At 37.3% G+C, this 25931-nt stretch overlaps 1 protein-coding gene and 1 long non-coding RNA gene across 7 annotated transcripts in view; one reads left to right on the forward strand and one right to left on the reverse strand.

The window, feature by feature from the left end:
- MGAT4C (MGAT4 family member C) overlaps positions 1-25931 on the reverse strand; it is a 439229-nt gene that overhangs the window by 388048 nt on the left and 25250 nt on the right. The gene's annotated exons all lie outside the window — the stretch shown is intronic.
- On the forward strand, positions 4309-25785 carry LOC104143850 (uncharacterized). Of its 6 annotated transcripts, none has more exons than XR_011139938.1 (9): positions 4309-4426; positions 8848-8906; positions 13062-13873; positions 15545-15791; positions 16219-16315; positions 17586-17655; positions 18709-18811; positions 22239-22325; positions 24887-25785. It is a non-coding gene; the product is annotated as an uncharacterized lncRNA (long non-coding RNA). The 6 variants fall into 6 exon arrangements; XR_011139939.1 differs by having other exon boundaries at positions 13639-13873; XR_011139933.1 differs by having other exon boundaries at positions 18687-18811; positions 24611-25732.

Raw genomic sequence — 25931 nt, forward strand, 5'->3', positions numbered from 1 at the left:
TCCATAATGGATTGCAACACACAATTGTAATAATTAGCTGCAATTCTGCCCTCTACTAACATTCAAGAGTAGGAAAGTTACTTTATGAAACGGTTGCTCCCAAGAGATCTCATGAAATAAATTCAAAGAAAAGGAAATATATAAAGAAGCTGTTCACAATAGTAATATAGGGTTCTGTGCCGTGCGGTCAAAAGTGAATATGAATGCTACCTGCCCACAGCATTTCACAGTGTTAATTATCAATTGCTGCTGCTCTCCCAATTTGTATGGCAGATGTGTAATGAATCAAATAAACAAAGGAAGACTATTATATACCACTTCCATTTCATTTAATGTTCAAAATGGTATCTAGAAAAAAAACAATTATAGAGATATCCTATCTATACTCACTATGGGGAAGTGGGTTGGAATTCTTAAAACATAAAGAACTTCCACAAAAGTTATGTGGAGACGGATAAAATTCTCAGTTTCATTAAAATTAATGGAAAACTCCTATCGATTTTCATAAGGCCAGGGTTTTACCTGTATCCTTTAATACCTTTTTGTTAACATAATTAAAAGAAGAACATATTCTGGTCAACGGTATTATTTTGAAAAAAATTTATGTAACATTTTTTCACTCTATTTTCCTTGCATTTAATCCTCCCTGATGGACAGAAAAAAAGAAAGGTTGTTCCTTTTTTTTGCCTTTTGGAAAGATAAGAGGAAGGAGGGACAGGAGATGGAATAACAAACATATTTATGTTTTTAATTCTCTGATTGCACGAAAATTAATTCATTGACTTGCCATGTTTAAAGTGCTTCTAAATCTCAGATTCGCCTTCATGTTCTGAGGCCTTAGTCCTCCCTCTTGTATTTCAGGTCACATGAAGATAACTTTGTTTAAAATAAAACCAGAGAAAAAAAATTCCAAGATGAGATAAGATAAATAAATTAAAGCTTTATGCTATCATTTCAGGAAAACATAGCTTATGATTATACAAAACTATGAGGAAAGTGTGCTGGTTTCTTCTGAGGTAACCATGTTCACAATTTCTGCGTGGGTAAGTTATTTAGTAAGATATCTATTAAATAGTATTAAAATGACATTTAGTTACTACCTACTACACTGATTCCTTGTAATACATTACATAAGTCATTTTTGCTTTTCATGTTGCAAACAAACATTATGCTAATTTGTTTTAATATTTTAAATGAGGTGCCCTTCGCTCTAAATCATCTGAACAAGTTCTATGTGAACAGTATTTACAAGTTGGCTTTGAGCTGATGTACATATTCTCCAGTACAACCTATTATTATTGACAATCTGTATGTTTCAACATAAAGATCTAGAAAGTAGAAGTAGAGTTGAATAATATTGACAAGAAGAAATGCAGAGAGAAAGGAAATGGACAAAAAGCAAACTTATTTCAATATCTGACACTGAAAACAAAACGGATCCAAGCTCTCCAGTGTTCAGTAGAATACAGCTAGCTTCCAAGTAAGTATATTCAGACAGAAGTAGAGTTGAATTGGAGCCTCCATGTGGAGAAAAATTAAAGTGGACTTTTTTTCTCTTACAGTTAAAGACAAATCTGAATTAAAGGTACTTTAGAAGTGTTCTTTGTCTTCTCTATCTCTTAGCCAAAGCAACCGTTTTGGAACATTAAGACTTTGTCAAGTGCAAGCATAACGATAATCCAAGTAAGCTGTGCCTTTTTTTGAAAGGGCAGAAGAGAAATGCTCTTTGTATATCTGACACTTAATGTAGTTTCTCTATATATGAAGCCAATAGCTCTTCTATGATAGACATCACTGCAAACATACTTATCCTCACAAAAATTAACTGCTATTATATCGTCTTAATTCCTTTCAGAGTTGATACAGTATTCTTTAAGTGAGGAACTAAGAAACATAGAAATTCATTCACAAGGAAACCACACATGTATTAAACCGTACTTGATCCAATATATTTAATCTCTAAGAGAATAGGCTTTTTCATCTCTGGAGTACCACAGAATATAGTGTGATGAGCTTTATCTATCCTACTGCCTGAAAGCCACCATTAAGACCAAGACCCACAGTTATCGGTAAAATAATTTGTTAGCCTGCTCAGCTGTGCTTCATAGGTTCACAGATGGGTCTTCTCTTCTTCCATACACTTCTATAATACATTTTCCTATCAGGAGATGAAAGGAGATTGAAAAGATGGTGCATTTCAGGAATTGTTCTTACATATTGTCTTTAAGCAGTTCTGGGCTCCTAGATGATGCATAGGTCTAAGAAATGTGCCTGCTTTGGGAAGGTAGAGTGAAGATAAGAAACTAGAAAAAAAAATAAATTACACAAGCGCAGAGCGCAGTCTCAAATTCTCACAGTTAGACGTTTTTAATGAGATTGGGATTAATTTTACAACACCTGACATGTTTTTAAAATCTTGTAAGAACAAGAAGGATAGATAACATAATTGCAATTTAATTTACTCATTCTTCTCTTAATAAATATTGAATTTATATGTACCTTCTCTATGCACGATCAAAGAGGAATAGAGAATTAAGAATATATTATCATAACAAAGGATGAAACTGGAAATCAAGTCTCAAAGATGTTAAAAGCATAATAGGAGAAGAAAATAATATCTGTATCTCATATCAAGAATTCTAATATCGAGTTGACATTACATGTTTTCGACAGTTTTAGATGGGAATATGAAGTGATATTATAAACTATTTCAGTTAATACAAATAATTACAGTTATCAGCAATACCTCAAAATATCCACCATTACCTTTCCCACTTATGCAGATTTTTTATCTCTAAAAGATAGAATGCAATGAAAATGCTAAATCAACAAAGCATGGAGGTTACTGACCCAGCTTTACTTTGCAGGCTTCTGAGCTAGTAGAAGCTTTTCAAAAATCTTTCTAAGCCCCAACAGTCTCCTGAAAACTTCATTCACTCTCGTTAAAAGTATATTTTCTAAGGATATAATCAAGGGTAAAGATATTTCATGAAATGCTGTTTCTCTGTGCTTCTCTGTACTTAAATCTCTCGACTCTCGCATCACAAGTCAGGCTAGATTTTGATCTTCAGATTCTACCTGTTTGTTTCTAGGAGAAAAAATAAACATTTGAAAGGATATAACTTATAATTTATAATTTTCTAATTTATACCATCACCATTACATAGTACATATCTGAGGCAATTTAACATTGATTTAATACTTCAAATAGTCAGGTAAGTTTTTTTTTTTTTTTTTTAATTTCTATCTGAAGAAGTTCTGGCCACTTTTATGGCAGAAGAACAGCATTTTTCCAGCTGTGAGGAGAGCCCCATTAGTGCAACTACAGTGGAGTACTACTAGCAAATCCTAGAAGAAAAAAGACGTCTTTACTGGAACTTACTGTTTTATCGCCACATACTAAAGCTCATTCAGAGATTCCCTCTTTGGTGTGAGATTTTCTTATTCTGTAATTTAAGCAAATTTACTAGCTTTTTCATTTTCATTAATTAGTGAATGGTTAAAGAATGAGGCAAATATATAAAGCTAAAATGAACATCAATTCTACTACTATTACAGTTCATATTCGTAGATCTGTGGGTTTTTGACTCCTATTAGACAGCTACTGACTGCATGCACAAGAGCACCAAATCAATTCCTCTCACATTTTGTGAAGGTATTGAAACTTTGAAGACTATATACTCAATTTACGCACTTCTTTTTTACTTAGCGAGGAAAAAATCCCAAGGTTTTTGGTTCAGATTTATGTGGATATAGCAAATACTTTTAGACAGGTGAATATCATGTATCATGTATTTCCCACTCGCATCTTTGGTCCCTTTAATCCAGAGAAAGCTCAAGAAACATGAGAGGAAATAAACAGTGCTTCGTAACTATATTCTGTCTCTAATGTTCTGTGCCAATTTAAACAGAAGAAAAAGTAGTATTAGAACTAAAATCACGTCAGTTGAAAAGCTTAAAAAAAAAAAAGTTCCAAGTATTTGGCAAATACTAGCTTATGTTAATTCATGTTTATATTAGCCAAAGATCAAAGCAATTATAAAGTCCCTAAACCTAATAACAGCAGGTACTTCATAAAAAAAATTGTCTCTGTATACAGCATATACAGTGAACACTACATAAGTACTTTTGAAATAAATAGACAAAAAGAAGCAATAACGTCAGGACTAATCAGTCACATTTATTCATCCCTGTGTTGGGCAGAAACCGCGGGGTTTCGGGGGCGGGCGCTGCAGGGCGCCCTGTGTGGGAGGAGGCCGGAACCGCCCCGTGCCGGCGGCGGCCGGTTCCAACCGGCTCCGTAACGGACGGGAAACGCCCCGCGCGCCAAAGCTGCCAGCGGCCCGGGGCGGGAGGCACAAGGAGGAGAAGCAAGAGGAGGTGAAGCAAGAGGAGGTGGCAGTGGCAGCAGCGTGTCAGGATGCAGGTAAGTGGAGACACGGGAAAACATGCAAAAGGGGATACATAAGAAGTGTGAAGAGATGCAGTTGTAGAAGAGAAACAGAGGGGTCAAGTAGAAAGGGATTTTGTTGGGGACGTGGCTGGAGGCACGCTTTTGGAAGGAGGTGCTCCATGCCAGAGGGGACGTACCCCTGAGGGACTGCCGCCCGTGAGGGACCAGCCAGGCAGGAGCAGAGGAAACGAATACAAGGCCAGGAGCAGCGCGAGAAAAGAGTGAGAAGCAAGGCGCAGGAGGCAGAAACCGTTGTGGGCAGGAGCTCGCCCTCCTGTGCTGCCCCTTAGCATCACTGGGCAGGTGTGGAGGGAGGGAGTGTAACGTGCAGCAAAAACAAGGGAAGCGGGGAATGGGAACAAGGGAGGAGTTGAACCGAAGTTGAACTTGAGGAAAGGGGAGGAAACGTGTTACCTTAAGTGTTTGTTTATTGTTTGTCGTCCTCGTTTAGAGCTAGTCAAGCTCAAAATAAGGTTCTGAATAGGAGAAATAGCCTCTTCTTGCCAAAAAAGCTGTAATTCATCAGTCTTTGAAAAGCAGCAGTTTGATTATTTCACTGTGGTTGAAATATGGGTGAGCTGTACGTGGAACAGCTCTTTGTGTCTTTAAAATAATCTTTTTGGCAAATAATTTTAAGTTATGCTAGTTTAAAAATAAGCCTTGTTGCCAAGCTGAGAGCCTCCAAATGAAGAACATGACTGACTAAAAGACAAGCTGACTAAAAGCATATATTTCTAAGATCCAATTCAAGAAACGGTAGAATGCAAAATTACTACTGCTCAAAAGGTTGATACTTGAGGGATGGCCAGAGGCAAATAAGGAGGACTTACGCTTAATTCATCATTGCTGGTCTGTTTGTGATTTACTAATGGCTATTGGCAGTTCTTAAAAGGAAAATAGTGATTTCCACCAGCACGAGGAAAGAAAACCTTTGTAACTTTCATGACAGTCATTTGAGCATTGAATTATTTTAGGAAATAAATTCATTAAAAGTGGAGGACTCTTTCTTCACAGGCCCAGAGCAAATACGCAGATTGATACTATGATTTGAGAGTGTTCAGTTTGTCAAATATACTGGCTGAATCAGACTATAGAACCATTATTTTCTCATTAAGCACTAGAACGTTGGCTGAACTGTGCTAACTAATCGTTTTATCTTAGAAGACAAACTATTTAGGATGTGCTGGAACAACATACAAAGATTCTTGTGCTAAGAGCCACAAAGCTGTTGTATTGACGTAACACTGCAACAGTGGAAAACAGAAAAATGAACTCTGGTTCTGAAAGTGATGGAAAGGTATTTGCATAATTCTAATCTCAGCAGAGCTAATTAGCTGATCTGCTAAAATGTCCATATTGCGTTTGGGAGTGGAGCTAGTTTGGAGACCTCTGCCCATGCAGTATTGATATCTTCTACCAGTTTTCTTTCTGAATGTGAAGATGTGCTCTTTTCCAGGTGTGCACAGCTAAAATTCCTTGCAGTGCTAGAATTACAGAGAAGGTCTGGAAGGTGTGCAGCTGCATTCATACAGTGTCATAGCTGAGCAAATACAGCTTGTACCGTAGACTCAAATCTGGCTTCTGTGATGACAACTCAAGAACCTTCGCTCTTTATTTTTTGTCCTGGGATTGGCTGATGTAGTTCAGATCTAAAAGTGTCTAAATCTATAAAGTACATACAGCTCATCATATTTTTATTGAAATTTATTAAACAGAAATTGTCATTTGATAGCCTGAAATCTTTTTTGAAGTAAATTTAAAAAAAAAAAAAAGATGAATGACATTTTCAGATAAAAGCCTATGCCTACTTCTACAAAATTTGGTTGTGATTTTAAAACAAGGTAGTGAAGGTTCTGAGGTTATATTTTCCTCAGTATCAAATCAGCTGGTGGGGGAACTGACCTTCTGTTAAGAAGGGAGTAGAATACTTAGTATCTTTACTTGCTTATATTTCTATAGAGTTTATGACCAAGTATTGAAATCATCCACTTAATTACTAATCCATATGAAAATGTCTCCTTTTAGTGAATTTAAGGGAAATTAAACAAAAATGATGAAAAGAATTTTGGCAGACCTGGGCAAAAGGCAATTTTATAGTTTTACTAAAGTTGCGCTTAGAAATGGCTCTATTAAACGTAGAGATTGACATAAAATCTTTTGAAGTAGGGGAAGAGTTATTCTTGTACCTAAATCGTATGGAAGATCTGAACTTCAGTTTTCACATTCCCTTCCAACTATTGAGTTATATATAGGGGACCAGATATGTCTGAAAACTGCCTCTCCCAGACCACTTATTTCCCTAAAACTTCCAGACAGAATGAAGTGTAGACAAAATGGGTGAGGAAGTTCCCAAACTAGTGCTGACCCAGCAGACCAGTATTCATGGGACAGCAATGGGCAGGTGTATCATCTTTGCCTGGAGCTTCTTGTCAGTGCTTGATGATTTGGGCGAATCATCACAAAGAGTTTTGTTTCTGCATTCATACTGCTTTATATAGCATCAAAAGCTGCAGAGCGAGAGTAACAGCAAAATCTAAATGCAAAATGTAATATAATTTACCTTTAAAGTACCTTTGAACTTCTGCTGAGTGAGACTCGTGTGAGGTGCCAGGATTCTGGGTTTAGCTCATTGGACAAAACTAACTAGCTCCTCCTGCTACAGAAGATAATCAGACACCTATGGCTGAGCAAGTCACCTCAGACTTCATTTGTCATCACTGCAGAGATTACATACCTTTGAAATGCAATTCATCTGACAAATAATTTGGGACGGGAGGATGCAGTCCCTAAACTCCTCTGTCTGTGTAGGCTAGATCTGCAATGTTTTTAAAGAGATCCTGCATTGGCTGGCTCAGAGGTAGCCATAGTAGTTTCTGCATGTATTCAGAGGAGTCCAAGTCTGTCAGTCACTTGCAATTGCTTATTGTAGCCACTCCGTTTTCATCTCAGGATTATTTTGCACCCTGTTTTAAGGGCTGTTGGCTGTTTAGGGTGAGCAATCCAAAACCAGTTTCCCTCTCTCCAGAAATTCAAAACAAAAAAATTGAAGCTGGTACACATCTCTTCCCCCCCACCCCCACTCACAAGAATATTGCTGAAACAAAACATTTTATAAAGGAATAGTTTAAAAAAAAAAAAGGAAAATTCCCAGCTGCTTCTTTCAGCACACAAAGGTAAGGACATAAAGACTGTAATTAAAATAGGGCAGGACATGAGAATTTATAAATAAACTGTCAAGAATTGCAAGCAAATAAAAGATGAATTTGGTCATAATCACTACACTTAACTACATATATGTTACGTGGTGAAATGATGCAGTTTCCAAATAATAAAGAAAATCTACCTGGGATATGAAAGGTAGGAATCCTTTTGGAAAAAACTTAAGTCACCAAGTCTGAAAGTTCTAGTCTGTAGTGGCCAGGTAATTAGTGGACATTGTTGACATTCTCGCAACAATGCCTACTGAGGTTAATGTAATTATACTATACCATTAATGACTGTCAGCAATGCTGAGCTGTTCTGAATTCCTCAGATTCCTTATCTGCCTCAGTTTTCTGGAGATAAAATAAATAGCATAAATAAATGATAGAATGAGTGTTGCTTTCACTGGAATAGTGACATTTCACATATAAGGCCAATATATCTGGCTTTAACAGTGAAAAAAATAGCAATTTTTCATTTTGTTGGTTTTTAACTGTTGACTGAGTGATTAACTCGACTGAGGTAACTCAGAGCTCATGTCAGGGCTTTTAAAGTATGTTTCACGAACTATCTGTAAGAAACTGTTCATTTGGTCATAGTAGTTCCATGCTTTCCTTCCAGAGATCTCATAGTCATGATGAACAATGTATTGCATCCTAGAGGACCTGTGAGCTTCTTTCACTTGATTACATTCCCTTGTGGTCTTTTTTTCCCTGCTTGGCAGGTACAAAGAGAAATTATGCCACCAAAATCAGACATGAATAAATAGAAAAGACTTTTGACTCTAATACATCTTTCAGGGCTTCTGACATCTCTTTCATTTCTAATAATTATTTTTACACCTGTGAATCATTTAGGTATTTTACCTGAAATCCTAGCCTGGGTAACTTCTACCAGGAGTTTTGAAATGAACTTAGATCAGACCAAAATTTCATTTACAATATTCAAAGAAAAAGGCTGATCACTTATCAAATGTTCTCCTATTTACAAGAACACATGCTAGGTGCATTGCTGTGAAATGAGACAGACCCAAGATTAAAAATTATGGCTTTTTTGTTTGTTTTAGTTTTATTAGTATTGACTGTACCAGTATTTATTGCATGATCAGCCTTAATTGGCACTGAGTTGTCTTTTTCCCCCTCTAATAGCTCGGAAATTATTCATTTTAATTGTTATTCTTTGGTCCCTTGCAGAACTGTAATAAGCTTCAGCTGGTCCAGAAATCCACTGTGCAGGAACAGCAGTCAAATGGGTAATCCATCATTTACTATATTTTTTTCCTTGAAAAAATGAAAAGTTTCCAGTTAGGTAGAGCAATAGTTTTAAGGTTGAATTGACTTGTTTTCTGCTCTAGGTACTTAAACTTGCTATTTCTTTATGTAGCTGCTCTTTGACCTTTTCTGTTAGGAAAATTAGATGGTCCTGGTGTTGGCAAGAAAAAAATTGCAGCATGATTATGCTTTTAGGGTTTTCCTCTTCTGATGAAAACATTGCCATTAAACATTAGAGGTTGTGTTTCAAAATCATATCAAGGTTGTTTAACTAAAGTTAATTAAAAGTACCTTTTCTACATACAACACACTATTTTGCTTTTGCTTGCTGTTCATAATAAGCTTCTATAGGAAGATGCTTTGGGAGTAAAATCAAAAAAAGAAGGAAAAAAAAAAGCCTGAAATGAAGATATTTTAAAAGTACCTAAAATCAGATTTTCATGGTCACATTTAATGACAAAGTAGCCTCATTTTCAAAAATGCAAAATACTCATCAGCTCTCTTAGAAGCATGAAACATTGTTAGGTCTGCAAAAAGATACTTGTCTCCCAAACACAGGCTATCCTCCTTCCATTTTTTCATAGGCTATAATATCAAGTGTACAAGCTTTGATGCAAAATTAAGGTAACTTTTCCAAAATCATATTTGGCAAATTCCTCAAATTCTGACTGGAATTGTACATATACAAACTATGTTGTGCCTTTCATCATTCCAAAATAGAAAAGAATATGAAAATCATGCGCTAGACATGGGAACTGATTTCTAGATTTCCTTTCCAAAAGATGCCTAAAATACTGTTTGACAGCCATGGACTAGTCTGTAAATTAAGCCTGAAATTTTCTTAATAGGCTAATAACTGAGAAAATAAGAGACATACTTTTACCTACCAGTGGAGAAGAACTTAAAAAAAAAAAAATCAGTTTGATAGAAGAAAAGAAACTGCACTTAAACTAGTACTCCCTAAACTCCACAGTACAGAGACTTACCTGACAGAATTGATGGGCACCGTAAACTGATCTGACAATGAGCATATGTAAATAGTCTGGGAGTAGTACTTTTACAGTGCATCTTCAAGAATGATACACTATATTAACTTCTATTTTTAATACATGAAGACAAAAGGCAAAATATATTCACGGCTGTGGAGCCTGGCTGTGTCCCCTTCTAGCACTTTGTTATTTATTTTATTTGGTTTATATGGATTATAGATGGGTTCTTAGTCACCTGACTTTTTTTCCTATTTTAGGTTCTAATTTTAAATAACAAAGAAACATTTATTGGGATATTTTAATATTAGAAAATCTACTGATACAGTCTTCTAACAGCCAAAAGTAAAAATTACTGCACAGTGAAATAGTTTATGGAAATAAGGAATATACTTACAGAGGACTCTCAGAGGAATTTAAACATCCAGTATCACCTTTACACACATTGAACAGAAAAGTTTGAAATTAAAATATTTCAGCATTAATTTAATTGTTTGATTCCAAACACCTTTTAAGAAGGCGCCATAAAATCAGCATATTTTGAAGGTCACTGAAAGCTATTGCTCTTTGACTTCAAAAATCAGCCAAATAGATCGTGAGAGCTGCAAATGACAGGTTACCTTTTTAAAGTCAATGTAATCATAATGAGATACTGTAGAAATGCATTAACCTGCACATCTGGCTTATTTAGTGACAAAATAATTATGTAAACCTTGAGCTCCTAAAAGCTTACACCTAAAAGATACTCAATATATTTAAGATCTGAGATAGATAGTAATATGCAGCTAACCTTAAGAGTATGTTATTATCACAGTACTGCGCAGGGATGGCAGGATTCAATGCAAGGGTGTATCAGAAATCTCCCTTAAAAGTTTTAACTTTCCTTTAAAAATTATGGATAAAGTACATCTCTTTGGCCAGTTACGTATAGAGTTTCACTTTGTCAGTACTGTTGGAAGACCTTCACAAAGGCTGAGATTTGTGTGCATCCTCTGTTAAGAGGTAAACTTGGAAAGTGCAGCAGCCTCACGCTGTCTCTCTCCTATAGGAAAAAAGAAGAAAAGATGGTTATTGTAGCTTGGCTCTACTGCAGTATAATGAAAAATAAGAGACAAGGCCTGCATGGCCTGGTCATAGCTTTTCTCATTGGCCTTTGTCAATTTGTAGTTTCAATCTGCGACAAACAGCTGTGAAATGTAGAGGTATTAAAGGTGCAGAGGGGAGAAGACAAGAACATCGTGCCCTGATACAGAACACCTTGCAGAAAGTTACATTTTCTTCCTTTAGGTCCCCTTCTCTCAAGCCCTTCTTTGTAGTTTTCCTGCAAGAAAAGGGGAGTCTAACCTTTAGTTTCGAAGGTAAAATTTCAGTTTATGGTATTTCAGCTATCGAGTTGTCTTGGGTGCCAAAAGAACAAGTAACTAAATATTAATTTGAATATCCATAAAGACTTGTCTTTTTTTTAATTAAGAAATCAAGAAATAACAGTTGTTCTTCTTACTAGATACTATCAACACATACATGCGTGTGTGTGTGGGTGTATATATATATATATATATATATATATATATATATATATATAAAATGATTGTCCCATAAATAAAAAAATAATTAAGGAAATGATATAAAGCTGTCACACCATTTGCTTTCACATATCTCAGCCACTTCCTAAGTGGTAATCTGCTTTATGAAAGAGAACTTTCTTCTCAACTGGAGAAATACTAGGCCAATGGTTCTGTGCTTTTTATTGATATATAATGCAACTGCACATCATACTTGTTAGAGAGGTAGCTATTAATAAAGAATAAATGAGATGGTAAGAATAAGTGGGGTGTGGGAGAAATGGTAGCTTATAGACAACTATTAATTAACAAAGATTTAGAATAATATTTTTTCCCAATGCAGATTCTAATTAAATGTAATTAATAATAGTTAAAAGGTATCTGGCATTTTAATCAGGCAGATATGTCTCTTACTGTCAGAAAATAAAATTGAAACAGCTAGAAGTCTTTTATTTACAGGGTTAGCTGGAGAGGAAATTAAAATAGAGCTGGTAAACTGAATATATCACTCATTTATTAAGAGATCACAGCTATGAGTCACAGGGGTAAGAAGAGAGAGGAGGACTGTGACAAATTTAAATCTGTATCTCTTTCTAGACTTACTATAAGGAGACTGAAAGTATACTGATGGGCTTGGTAGCTCATTGTACTAATACAAAGATGCACAAAATTTTTTGTTCTTACCATTACTGCATAGTAACAATATCAAAGCAATTGGTGAACAAGCTCCATTTTTGCATAGAGATTTTGTTGGTTTAGCTGCATATGTATAAGGTTGTCACTTTTTAAAGGAGTTTACTATGATGTAATGTGGTTAACAAATAAGATACTACTTCAAGGAAAAAATGCACTCAGTGCTTAATTTGGAACTGGGCCAAATAAAGAAGTCAAGTAGCTCTGATGACTGGAAGAAGGTGAAGATTTCATATGGCGAAGAGGACCTGGACTGAGTAATTGCCTCTGACAGTTTATGGAATCCCATCAGTACAAACAGTCATTTTTAATTTGTGGAACCAACAAAGTACACGAGCTATTTAGTAACCTTTTCTTTTTCTTTTTATAACAGTAAGATAAAGTAAATGTGTCCTGTACATATTAGGCAGTTGTAGTACCTAGCGACATTGACACAAGGTCTGTCCCTTTGACAACTCCTCCTTTTTGGTCCAAATAAAATTTTAAAATGTCTGTTTTTATTTTTCCTTTATAAAAAAGCTGTAGCTTTTTTCCAGTCTGAGTCAGAATGAAAGATCCTTAAAGTAAATTTTTCCTCCTTGAACCAGCGCTTATTACTTCTGTTCTGATTCAGGGTCCCATGGGAAGAAAATTGCTTTTTTTACTTTAATTTTATAGCAGTCCTACAAAAATTAATTCACTGCCTCTGGGTTATAACTTGTTGTATAACTTGAACACTATTCAATGTATATATATGGGTCTTCTTTTATGACAATGCAGGGTTATTTTAAAATACATATGTAAGTGTGTGTGTGTGTATGTGTGTGTTTGTCTGTCTTAGGACTCTTAATAACTTAGATATTTTTGAAAATCTTGGTAAAAATCATGACCATAAAATACAAATTTATGTTTATAGGTTTCTTGAACGCTCTAACGCATGTTAAAGCAGACACACAGAATTACAGTTTCCAGAAGCAATAATGCTTTTAAACTTCCAACCGTGCGGCATCAGCTTGACAAAGTTGATAGCCCTCAGTATCATAAAATTGAACCTAAACAAATGGCAATAAATACTTGCAATCTGCTAAGCAACAAAAGTACAGAATTTATTAAAATAGGAAATCAAGGCTGAATTATGGTACAATACTGCTTACGTGAGATCAAATCAGAAGAGCACACACAGAGGTAAGCGTAATTAAAATACTGACTCTACATTATTTTATACATGTATATGAAATGAAAATATTAAAATATTAGAGACATTGTCCAAATACGTTTTATTATTCCAGGCAATGTATGTAAGAATTACTCGTGATCAAAAATGTGAAAGTTGGTCGCAGCGTGAAAATGTTTAAAGCTGAGCTTCTTTATCTGCAGATTCAAAAATGCTATTTCCAAAACCTGTATCATTCTGAAAACATTCAGGTTTGGACCACTTGCTTTGTCATTTAAGTTAGAACTATCTGTTTTCTTTCTTGCTTTCCTTTTTTCAGTGGTTCTTCAGCATACTAAAACATCTTTCAGCTACAGGTTCCGGAATGCATGTTATTAAGGGACAAGAAATTGAGAGAGAAGACCATTGGTGAGCAACTTCACCAGTGAGATTATTTGTGATATTAAGGGCAGATGAACTGTAAAGCACAATTTGAAGAAGTCTATTGCAGAATATACATAAATGAAGGTCAATTTGAATGTTTCAGGAGAAAGACTGTAAAGATGATTCCTCAGGTCAGTTCAGTAGAATGTATTTCAACACCACATTCCAATCAGTCGTAGAGAAAAATTAAGTGAAATTGAATTCAACTATAAAATTCCTGTATAATTTGAATAAGCATAATTTGAATAAGCACACTGGTCAACTCGCCAGACTCTACCACCTGGTAAAACTGTCATCCTTCGTTTCAAGATACGCCTTCCTTGTAATGATTGATAGCTTGTAAGAATCAATATACTCCAAAGAGCATATTGTCAAAACTCAACACAGAACCTTTTGTGGCACTGTTTTCACTGTGCATAGATATAGCCAATCCTTTTAGAGAGATAGGTTTTGAAAAACTATCATCACAAACAAGAGATGAAACAGTCATTATTTTGAGGACTCAAGATCTTAAAAGAAGATCGCCTAATGAATATTTATTAAAGAGTGTAGGATGGTAATTATATCCAGTGACATAAATTTTGTTCTCTTCTTGCAATAAAATTAAATACTAATCTTACCTATTTTATTAAATAAGTTTTATGAAGAGATTATTCCAGCAATAGTAAAATATCTTTTGAATAATGGCTTCTATGGGAGCAAACTTTCATATTGGCTACACCATTTATTCTTTCTTATGGCAACTTCAGAGGCAGCAAAATAGAACATCCAGATTAATCATTTGATGCAAGATTTTCTAGACCCAAACCTAGCCCGTTCTTCCAGAGAGGAAACCTCACAGACCACGACTCAAATGTCTTGTCCTGTCACGCGAGTTATCTTTTAATTTTCCAGTGTTAGTGTGGAATAATAACTTTATTGCTGTGCTTGCATAGTGCTGTTTAAATGTGCTGTGACCTAAATGCAAAACGGTGAAGCACAGTGGTTGAGCTAGAGGATCTCTTCCTACGGTTTCAACAGTCTTCAGAGACGTTTCTGATCTGTAACACAGCAGCAATTCCTATCCCTGTTAGTTAGCATAGGAGGGAATAGCATAGTATTCTACTCCTGATTGTTGAAATTAAGGAAACCCTGGGGAGATTTTCCTGCAGCCCCTCTAGTGAGTTCACACTTCAACAGAATGTCTGTTTATTTCTCATTATCACATTTTAGTGGCTATAGTTTGCTCCTTTTGCAGAAGGTTTGCTGAGTTTTCATGATAAGGCTGTATTAGGTGTTTAAGGATACTAGCCAAATTTCACGTATCACTAGTAAATGGTATACACATAAAAAACCTGCTACATTAAACAAAGTCGTATTTCATTTTTTGATTCACTTTGTGATTCAAACAGTCAGGAAAACATGAATAAACTGCCAGAGAACAAATTGGACCTTCCCTCAGGCAGCCTTAAATTATTCATCAGTCTTTTTGGAAAAATTTGTTAGACATTAGGAGCTATTTTATATATTTTTAGTTATTCAAGTAGTGAATATTAGATAGAGTTTATGCTGGTGTCAGCAGTGCCATTTAGAATTTATGTTGCATCTCCAGAAAAAGAAAGGACTCTTTGGACCTTCCTCAAGGCAAGTATTAGGAAAACATATTTCTTAATTTTTAAAGCACAGATACCTTTTCAACTCTAAATTAGAATCTGGGACCAATTAATGCAAGAGAAAAAATGGGGTGGAGGGGAGAACAAGTGAATATACACAATGGAAAAACAAGGAGGGACACTGAAAAAAAAAATAACATCTTTCAATAGGCCACAGAGTGGAACATCAAGCAGAGAGAAGAAAGACTCTTAGGAAGAAATGCTCCACAGAAAGATGTTACGCGATGAAAAGTGACCACACAATGCAGTAACAATGAGATAAACTGAGCTACTGTATATCAGATACAGCATATACATATATACTGTTGAAATAAGCTAAGAGAAATTACCCTCCATTCCTGAACACGGAAAATGGAATACTGGATTTAACTGTTAGAAAACCTGAGGAGATCATAATGTAAGTAAAACATATTGCTCAAGTATCACACGTTTAGAATTTTAAAAAACAATAACAAATTCTTACTGATTTTGGTTTGTGAGAAAAGCCTGAATTAAAATTTTGTAGTGAGTTCTTGTTTTTATCTTGATTTATGTCATTCCATCTTTATTTAAATTAAAGATGCTGCAAATAGGGAGAGCTTTCATGCCAGATGTTTTTACATATTTTCTAACTCATCATGGCAGACTGTTAAATAACCGCTTTTCTTTTTTAGGGTTTTTTCCTATCTTTTTCAAACACTCCGTGCTTATATCCTACTATAATAATAGTCAAAATTGCATAGTCCAGGAAGTCCAGTGAGATTAGTTTGTATGGATAACCTCAGACTGAGACAAAAACTTTGCACTTGCTTTTCTCTCTCTGCTGTTTTCTTTATTTTAAACAGAGCAATGTATACAGAGCAGGGACTGGGCAAGAAACAAGCTGGCAGTGGTACCTGAACATCACTGGACACTGTTACTAGCTATGAAGACAGGCAAGAGGTTTGTATCACGTGCAAAGATTGGGCAGGGCACAGTGAAAAATCCAATAAAACCTACTCTTTTGCAAGGGAGTAAGGGAAATATCATGAGATCATTTTTTGATTTGTTAAGGTTGCACAGATAATCATCCACCCTCTTAATTAATATTACTATAAATTCTGGTATTAGTGTAATCAAATTTATATTTTGTTCTTGTTCCACACCGAAGGGATCACACATTCAGCGTGCTGTAACCGGTAACATTTTCCCATTGCATGATAATTCTAGAATATAAGTGATCTCTCAAACCAAAAAATCTAGCTATAATCAAAACTTGAAAGTAGTCTCACTCTCTGGAAAACTTTTAAATGTGACATTTTCCTAGTGCAAATATGAAATATGCTCAGTCAATTCTTATACCCATTAAAATTGATATACATGTCATAAGTTTGCAAGTCTAGAGCCATTGCATTCTTAAGTCATAAGATTCAAGTCACTGGGACTGTTTCTCTGCCAGTGTAGAAAGCAGACAATAAATGAATATAAGGACTCAATAAACTTTTCTATTTTGTAACAGGGCGGTGGTTCCATTCTTATTTCTATTATATATACTAAATATACTTCTGTTCTTAATAAGATCCTGTTATTCATATACGTTTCAGGAGTTCTCTGCTGAACTTTTTTTACTTAGGCAAAGAACTTCTTACAGAAAGCTGAAATCCTTCTTCTTTTATATTTGTGCTGGTCTGAGAAAAACTTGTCGTGACAGTTCACTACCTCTTAAATGCATTAAAATACTGTGTAAAAAACCTGAGTTATTTCTCAGAATTATCAGAGTGAAAGAAAAATGCCACTTTTAAAAAAGCATAAGCACAAATGTTGAAAAATGTATTATTTGTCCGTTTTGATACAATGCAAGTGAAGCTGGAAGATAGAGCTAGCCCAGGATGAGTCTGCAGTGTGCAGTAAGTCTGAGCCGAGGCTTAAGCTCTGAAGGTTTTATCTCAGTATGTTCTGGGGCTGTGATTGTGTGCTTCAACCTAATTTGTGCATAATAATAACAGACTCCCCTGTGGAATTTGTCACCTATGGCTGGACATGTCTAAATGACATTTGAATAAATAATCTGTGAAAAAAGGAAGAGAAGACTGGAGAAACTCAGAAATCATGTCTATACTGCTGAGCGCAGACAAGGTCTCTGTTCTCTGGCTTGGAGGCAAGTGGCATGCGCTGTTCATGTCCACGTTACTTATTATTTACTCTTTGCCCCTGTTCATTTGTTTGTTTTCAGTTCAGGGTCTCTAAAATAATGGATGGGTTGCCATTGATCAGCATGGTGTCCTCAGAGCATAAAACAGAAGGTAGGTGTTGCATTTCCAAGTCTGACTTGGTCGTTTCCTGGGGAAAATGAGGGCAAAGTCTGTTGAGATAGTGCTGGAGGGAGTCGAACCTGATCAGGCATCTTCTCTATACTGCCTGCCGAGAATGGTTTCTGTCACATCCCCTAAATACTGCCTAGATAAATCATTTCAGAGAGCCCTATCTGAAATGGACCAAAACTACGTAAGAGAATGCGCTAACAGCTAAGCAGTGGATGATCAGTGTTGCAGTGTTTGAGCTCCCTGCCTCCCCATTTTTACTCAGCAGTACAGGTTAGGTAGAAGATAAAATGCCTAGAACTGTCTCTAAAACAGATTAACAATGCATACACATCATCTGACTTCAGGCACTTAGTCAGATCCTTAAAAGATCTTAGCAGACATCTCTACGCACCAGAGAGCAGCCATCCCTGTCATGACAATTACAAGCAGAAGCATCTTTAGCATTACTAGTTACAGATAAAGATTAGCCTTCTGGCATCTTAACTTGGTTAGATGAAGTGGCTATTTATAAGCTCTGGCTTTACCTCTACTGTGAATTCTGAACAGGAACAGTGAATGGTAAATTGTATTGGATAGAGATTCTTATTTTGCGTATACATAGTGTATGTATATATATACACACACACACACACACACATATATATATGTACTGTCTATATATATAAAGTGTATATATTCATAAGGCCTTCTTTACTGAGGATATGTAATAAAAAGATTTTCCTTACTTAGCGCAGGATATTCATTATGATGTAACCTACCACACAGTAATACAGAAATGTACTCATGTTCATCTTCACTCAGGAGCACTTGGTAAAGGTTCCTAATAGTATATAAGGAGAAAACACTTCACTACCTACAATATAACTGGTTGCATTTTAGTGTAATTGTAAAAGGTCTGATCAAACGTTCACCAAGTATCTTGACTGCAAGTATAACGAGACCACCTGCTCAGCTGCAGTCTGGTAACCAGCTTCTTTCAAGTAATGCATTTTGCCTGTTATTTCAATCAGCTAATAATGTGAGAATTACCAGATACTACGTCTTAGAATTGCAAGCAGTTGTCTGATCGTTCCTGTATCAAGAATACATTGTGATGGATCACTGCAAGGACATTAGGAGCCTACACCTCTCTCAAGTAAGATTCACTCTCAAAATTCAGTCTTATCTATATGCAAAGTGCAGGAATACTCCTTCCCTAACAAGCAATGGTTCCACCTCCTGGTGGATTTTTTTCCCACCAGCCTTGTAAGCTGTACGTTCTAGAGACACAGCTCCTTTCCCTTTTCTGTTTAGAAGAGCCCCGTTATGGTTATTTCAGAAGATTGCCATAGCAGATGATCAGCTGGAAGCTTTAGTTGAGCCATATAAGACAGATAATTTAATATCTATAGCTTTTTGTAGCCATTTATTGTGATCGACATTACTCATTATTAATATAGCCTTTTAGAGTTATAGTGCAATGTTCATATTTGTTAGCTACTAAATGGTATTTAGGTAAAATATTTCTGCTTACCGTGGCTGAGATAATTACGAAGACAGCTTCTAAATTACTTATGTAACTTTGTCAGGAACAGATTTTTACTTAAATGATACACTTTATTACTGTATACACGTTACATTGAACAAGCTAATGATGGTGGATTTAATATTTTGATTCAGAACGTGATCTGTCTCACAGCAGAGCTGGATCTAGATTCTTTGAGGATTATAACTACACATAATTTTTTCACTTTTTAAGGAAATATTGATAATGCTTCTGTATAGGCATAAAACTATCAACTGCTTATCAATTTGAACATGATTAATATCCTCCCCTCTCCTTCAAGAATTTTTTTTTTAATCATCAGATTTCATGCTTATTTGGTTTTCTAGTGGAGTTAAAATATTTTACATCCTGCCTGCTGAACATACACACACATCTTGATGCTTTGTGGTCTGTGGGTTTGGGAGTGTGAATGTGATTAAGTGAAATCAGTTTTGCTTTAAGATAAAAACACCTTCCCATCCTATCAATTCTTACATTGAAACTTGCTACAGTGTTGTAATATTAGTTCCTACATATAGTTCCTCATTCCATACAAGAGTTGTGATCAGTGGCGCAGAGTCTAGTTGGAGGCCTGGAGCTAGCAGTGTCCTCCAGGGGTCAGTCCTGGGTCCAGTCTTGTTCAATGTATTATTCATCAGTGACCTGGATGAAGGGACAGAGTGCACTCTCAGCAAGTTTGCTGATGATACTAAACTGGGGAGAGTGGCTGACGCACCAGAAGGCTGTGCTGCCCTTCAGAGGGAGCTGGACAGGCTGGAGAGCTGGGCGGAGAGGAACCTCCTGAAGTTCAACAAAGGCAAGTGCAGGGTCCTGCACCTCGGGAGAAATAATCCCCATGCACCAGGACAGGCTGGGGGCCGACCTGCTGGAAAGTAGCTCTGCAGAGAAGGACCTGGGAGTCCTGGTGGACATGAGGCAGCAATGTGCCCTTGCGGCCAAGAAGGCCAATGGTCTCCTGGGCTGCATTAGGCAGAGTGTTGCCAGCAGGTGGAGGGAGGTGATCCTGCCCCTCTCCTCAGCCCTGGTGAGGCCTCACCTGGACTACTGTGTCCAGTTCTGGGCTCCCCAGTACAAGAGAGACATGGCACTACTGGAGAGAGTCCAGCAGAGGGCTGCAAAGTTCATTAGGGGACTGGAGCATCTCCCACATGAAGAAAGGCTGAGAGAGGTGGGCCTGTTGAGCCTGGAGAAGAGAAGACTGAGAGGCGATCTCATCAATGTGTCCAAGTATCTGAAGGGGGGCTGTCGAGAGGATGAGGCCAGCCTCTTCTCCGTGGTGCCCAGCAACAGGACAAGAGGCAACAGGCATAAACTGAAACAGGACATTCCATCTGAACATGAGGAAAAACTTTACTGTGAGGGTGGCTGAGCACTGGCACAGGTTGCCCGGAGAGGTAGTGGAGTCTCCTTCCTTGGAGATATTCAAAACCCGTCTGGATGTGATCCTGGGCAATGTGCTCTAGAGGACCCTGCTTGAGCAGGGAGGTTGGACTAGATGATCTCCAGAGGTCCCTTCCAACCTCAACCATTCTGTGATATCTGTCTACATGTCCATTTCTAACAAAATCAGTTTCTTTTTTCTTCCTCTGTCTCAACCTTAGCCCATAGTCCCTTATTACTCTTTACTGCCTGTGGTAGGGAAGCATTAATGAGTCAGTATGAGTCAGTTCTAGGTATGAGCAATTTGGATTCTGTAATAACTGTTTGGATCCCGGTCAGTCTGAATCTACTGCTAGATCAAAAAAGGGTCATTGTCCCTCCAGAAATGATATTTCATGGAATCACATGAGCCTTTTGAGAAAGACAGCTTCTCTGCATGCCCAGATTTATATGTTACCCTCCTAAAATTGCTCTCCTCTTGTTCAAAGATAGTCCTGCCATCACAGAAGCTGACAAATTGCTACTCAGATTCAAATCAGAGAAGAAATGAACTCATTTCCAGCCTCCCTGTTGTTTTAACTAATCTCTTTTTGAGCGAACTGACCCAGCCAAATCAACCAAAAGGGAGATAAATATATAAATACATAAATATATACATAAATATGTATGTATTAAAAGACTAGAAATTATGACACATGGACATAGAACTATTTTCATATGTCAGGTAGCTCAATATTTCTGTGTAGGTCAATCATAAATATGTTTAGCTTCTTAACAATGCTGGCTGCCTTTAGGTTTTCAAAGCCAAGAATAACACTGTGGAAATTATGGGCTTTGGGAGTATTAAAACGGGCAGGAGGAGATACAGAAAAGGCAAGATGGTGTAGGTTTGAGAGATTTGGCCTAATTTTGATGAATGACTTTTAATGGCCCGCTGAATTACACAAGCTGAACATGCCTGCTTTGAACCCTTCCCATCCTGTCATTCCTTTATAATAATCAGACAAAACATAGGACAAAACTTTATCTTTTTAAAGTCATGACAGGAAACATACTTTTTTTTCAGATTTCTGATTCATTTCGGGATTCTGTAAATACTTCCTCTTTCTTTCTCTAGTTATTCATCACTGAACTCTCCATCTCGTAACTGATCTGCTGCTGCTGATGTGTAAAGTAGGACTAGAGAAAAAAATCCAAAATAAATATACATGCGTTTGCTTTTCCTACACTCAAAAGTTCTAGCCTTATTACTAAATATTGCATCTGTATGATCAGAAAAGCTCTTCAAAACTGGTAGTTTTAAATGTGTTGAATGTCAGTAAATATAACAGGTACCATCAGATAGGTTTCTCTTTCAAATGTCATAATCAAATTCAGAGTAATTTACAGCAAATACCAAAGCCTAGGAGACAGTGGAGATAAGAAGACACAGTCAAGGATTTATAACAACCTCTCTGAAAAAGTTAGTTTGTATTTAGAGCGTTTGGGAAATACCCTCACTGATTTCTGAACTGATCTCTGCTGTGCAGCTATAGCTAAGAATTGCTATTAAAAATACAACAAAACCTTAAGAGCAGGAACAAACAGAGGCTTGTTTCACATAATCTTACAAGGTTTTTTTTTTTTCTTTTTCAAGGCTTGAATGCATGAAAGAAGGTTGGATGTGACTGCAGGGAAATATACCCAAGCATAACCTGGACACAGATCCTAGAAGCTGTTCTAAGTGAGTAGGCACTTTAACTGTTGTGGTATCCATTTGGAGTTGGGAAGACAAGGAAGAGGCTGGAGCATGAAAAGAAGTCAAGTCTGTCCATGCTGAACAGCTTGCAAAGTCACTTTACATTGTAACTTGAAATGTGAAATTACATGCTATGTACTCTGCTCTTCACTGGTATTTTCTGATATGTAAGATTTCCTCTGACAAGATGAAAAACAGAATCAGTCTTTTCTTTCCCTTGAGATGACAAAACAGGAAACAGAACTTTGGCAGTAGGAAGCTTTCTAGAAATATCAGTAGGTCAGTATTACGTTACAGGTCTTCTGATTCCCAATCCAGATGCAAGTCCAGTGAGCATGCAGCCATCACTCAGCAGAATAATGATCCCTTTTGAATAAGGATAAAAAGGAATTAATATTCTGAAATGTGTTCACATTTGAGATGTTGTTAGCAAATCAAAAAATTACCCGAAAATCTTAGGACAAAAGCAGTCACTGCCAGTTGACATAACTATTCTTCTTTATAGGATAACTTTGTATTCTGAACATAAATTTAATGATTTTTAGTTTCTTTTCAGTGGACTTTTAGAACCCAGTCCTGACTCACTCACTAAATGCAAAGACTTTTTCTCATATTACAGTGGCAGTGTTGGATTGTTAATTCCATTCTTCTGTTTAAATTGACATCATTTAAAAAGTCAGAGTAATAACCAGCTGTACCATAGTTTAATTATAATGGCATCATCAGTTTAGTGGTGTTTAAAAAGTATATCCAAGAGTCAAATGTCTCTCCAGAAAAATCACTCTTGTCCTCTCTTCTTATCTATCTTCTCTGAAATGTTATGTTCTTATATGCCTACACCTGACACTGCCATTTCTATAGAAGCAAAACTTAACATGAATAACGGAAAACCTTGCTTAAAAGTACTGGCTCCAGACTGGTTCCATCTCCCAATCTGATTTCACATACTTAATTCTGTAACAAGATCTCTGGGGTCTGCACCATTTTTAATTATGGTATCAACCCCAATTCCTTGATTTCTTATTAATGAGACAATGATAAGTTATTCCACAGCAATTTCTTCATTATTTCAGAAATTTCATAGAAACATGTTGCCAGAAGCTCAGTTGTTCTTAACTGTACCTCCTAGAAAAATCTCTTTTCCTCTTGCAAGCTCTTAAAACATGAGGAATGAGCTACTACCTGGCACAACTTATGGGTGTATAATTTATATGACCATTTCATGCACTATGTATATTCAGGTATGAGAAAGCAACAAATTATGGCACAAAAAGCTACATTTCTTTGGAACAGCAGTAGTTCTGTTTGCTTTCTAATGATGAATAGTAATATTACACCTAAATTAATATTCTTCTCCATACTTTTCTATTATACACCAACAAAATAAGACTGATTAATGGTTGCTGCTGCTTCAGAAGATAAAACACACCAGAAAGGGACTTAGGAAAGTACTGTATTATTGACTAAATTAGTTTAATAGCTTACTAGTTCTGAAGACATTTGGTTAGGTTTCATGGAATATGGAAGTTCCTTACGGGTCTCATATGTGGGTTTACCTCTCACCCTGCTCCATGACAGGAGAAGATGATGGTACACACCTCTTCCTAAGTTTCAGAGGCAAGAAAAGCTAAGAATCAGGTCAGAAAGAATGTCAGTCCAATTGTTTGTCAGGCCCTCAGTACCCTGCAGTGGTTTGGCAGCCTCTGCTTGAGGCCAGCTCCAATAACAGCGCAGCCGTGAAGAGCTGTGTGAGTAAGATTAAAGCCTTGTCATGAGCTTCCCCTCCATAGGTTGGGACCCGTTTTTAAGCTCAGTCACTCACCTTTGGTCCTTGTCTCAGTCATGCTGCAACCATGTCTGTGCCTGGCCTTGTACCTTGCTGATCTTGACCCTCACCCTGACCCTGACCTGCAGACCTGACCTTCTGGCTTGACTTGGATTGTCATCACTGGACCTGCTGTAGGACTGTTCACAAAAGGAGCAGATAGGAAAAATATTCAGTGTTTTAGGATTTATTCATAGCATCTGCTCCAGGACATTTTAGGGATCAAACTGATAATTCATAAGACTACAGACTGGAGTCTCAGTCCTTGTATAGTTCAAGTAGGTATAGTGAGAGTGGGAACAGGGGAGGAAGAAAGAAAATGGTAGGAATTAGAAGTATACAGGGGAGGAATTCAGCACGTTTATATCCTCTTAAGTGAGATTGTGTGAATGTTTCATGCCACCCTATCTTTACTACTATTTTCTCTTTGAAAACTGTGTTGTAGGTAGAAAGATACAGAATCACAGAATGACTGAGATTCGAAGGGACCTCTAGAGATCATCTAGTCCAGCCCCCCTGTTCAAGCAGAGTCACCTAGAGCACATTGCCCAGGACCGTGTCCAGATGGCTTTTGAGTATCTCCAAGGAAGGAGACTCCACAGCCTCTCTGGGCAACCTGTGCTAGTGCTCAGCCACCCTCACAGGAAAGAAGTTTTTCCTCATGTTCAGATGGAATGTCCTGTGTTTCAGTTTGTGCCGTTGCCTCTCGTCCTATTGCTAGGCACCATGGAGAAGAGTCTGGCCCCATCCTCTTGACACCCTGCCTTCGGATACTTATACACATTGATGGGATCCCTCCCACGAGCCTTCCTTCTCCAGGCTGCACAGTCCCAGCTCTCTCAGCCTTTCTTCATAGGAGAGATGCTCCAGTCCCCAAGTCATCTTCGTAGCCCTCTGCTGGACCCGCTGCAGGAGCTCCATGTCTCTCTTGTGCTGGGGAGCCCAGCACTGGACACAGTACTCCAGATGTGGCTTCAATAGGGTTGTGTAGAGAAGGAAGATTATTTTACTCGACCTGCTGGCAATACAGCCAGGGTACCATTGGCCTTCTTGGCTACAGGAGCACGGTGCTGGCTCACGGTTATCTTGTTGTCCACCAGCACTCCCAGGTCCTTCTCTGCAGAGCTGCTTTCCAGCAGGTCGGCCCCCAGCCTGTCCTGGTGCATGGGGTTTTTCCTCCCTAGGTGCAGGACCCTGCACTTGCCTTTGTTGAACTTCAGGAAGTTCCTCTCTGCCCATCTCCCCAGCCTGCGGAGGTCCCTCTGAATGGCAGCACAGCCCTGTCCTCCCACTTTAGCCTCATCATCAAACTTATTGAGGGTGCCCTCTGTCCCTTCATCCAGGTCATTGATGACTAAGTTGGACAAGACCGGACCCAGTACTGACCCCTGGCGGACACTGCTAGCTACAGGCCTCCAACTAGACCTTGCACAACTGACCACAACCCTCTGAGCTATGCCGTCCAGCCAGATTTCAGTTCACCTCTTACTGTCAACTCATCTAGCCCACAAGCAAGCAAGTTGCAAGATGAAGATAAATTATGTTAGAATATTTTTTTTCTTACCAAAGGTGGAATAAAATTCATTACATAATTCAAGAAATAAATAAATATGTTATACCAAATGCAGTTATATATTGGACTTTTTTTTTCATTTGCAGATGCCAGTCATTATAATATAATAAGACAACTTACAAGATGTTAGGACTTCTTTGCCCTGCTGCTATAAAAATAAAATACAACACTGTCTAATATTCTTTCTTTCAAA

Source organism: Struthio camelus, chromosome 1, assembly GCF_040807025.1.
Source record: "Struthio camelus isolate bStrCam1 chromosome 1, bStrCam1.hap1, whole genome shotgun sequence".
Lineage (NCBI taxonomy): Eukaryota > Metazoa > Chordata > Aves > Struthioniformes > Struthionidae > Struthio > Struthio camelus.